Below are 1,225 nucleotides of genomic sequence, written 5' to 3' on the forward strand. Positions count from 1 at the left end.
ATAATATAAAATATTAACTGATAGTATATATAGCACTTAATATGTTTTTGAAAAATCTATCTAGTCACTATGTTATATTGGGATTAGGATTTATGTAAATAGAAAAGATATTAAATTGATAAATTTTCATAAACACATCTAAGTAACATCTAATTAAATATATGAGATATTATGTATGCTATCAGTTAATGTTCTATAACATTAATCGTTAATGAAAACCGTTAATGGAACAATAGAAAAACAAACATGATTAATTTGTAATGTTTGAAGGACCAATTTAATTAATAAAATTTTTTAAGAAAAAATTTAAAAAATAATTTATTTTTCATGACTAATTTAACTATTAACTCTAATTAAGCTAAAAACAAACAACATCAATTTTTAAAAAAATTAAATCAATTAATTAATTAATATCAATATAGTATTTAATCAATTAGTTTAAAACTATACTTTTGATGTGAATAATTTCTTTTTTATAAGATCATAGTTGAAATATTAATATTTTTAAATAACTTAATTACATAATTAAATTATTCAATAACTTTTAAATATTAATTTTAGAATAAATATCATAAATAAAATGATTTGCAGTCTTTCATAGTTTATTCCTCCTTAAATGCACATAATTTACGAATGTCTTCTATGGTTTTTCTTTAGGGGCGACTCAAATTCAGACGTATAAAACGTCTTAAAAAAAGGAAGCAAATATTCTAGCAATGATGATAGGACACGTGTAATTCACTAAATTTTATTTGCATGATAATGCGATTTTAAAAGTTTTTTTTTGGCAGAGTCTATGGTATGGATGTCATGAAACATCTAGACGTATGGATGCCAGCTGTGTATCCCCATTGCACAACACGTGTGAGATTAGACAGACCTAGTAGTTATCATGTACAAACACTATCGTGACAAAATACGCAATAAAAAGTCCTTTTCAGAAGTGGGCCAGTTATATGGTAGAGGATTAATCGTTAAGCTGTCATTATTAATGTAAGGGTTAAGTACGATTTTGGTCCCTAAAGTAGGGTTGAAAATTTTTTTCATCCTTGGGCTTTTTTTTCCTAATAAATGGTCCCCAATGTTTAACTTAGTTTTAAAATCGTCTTTTTTACCAAATTTTAATTTTTATTTTGAAAATACCCTTAACTAAAAAAAAAAAGAAAAAAACACGAGTTAAGGGGGAAGGGGGAAATGGGAAAGGGGAAGGGTATCAGCTGGAGCG

Source organism: Arachis ipaensis, chromosome B01, assembly GCF_000816755.2.
Source record: "Arachis ipaensis cultivar K30076 chromosome B01, Araip1.1, whole genome shotgun sequence".
In the NCBI taxonomy this organism is placed as follows: domain Eukaryota; kingdom Viridiplantae; phylum Streptophyta; class Magnoliopsida; order Fabales; family Fabaceae; genus Arachis; species Arachis ipaensis.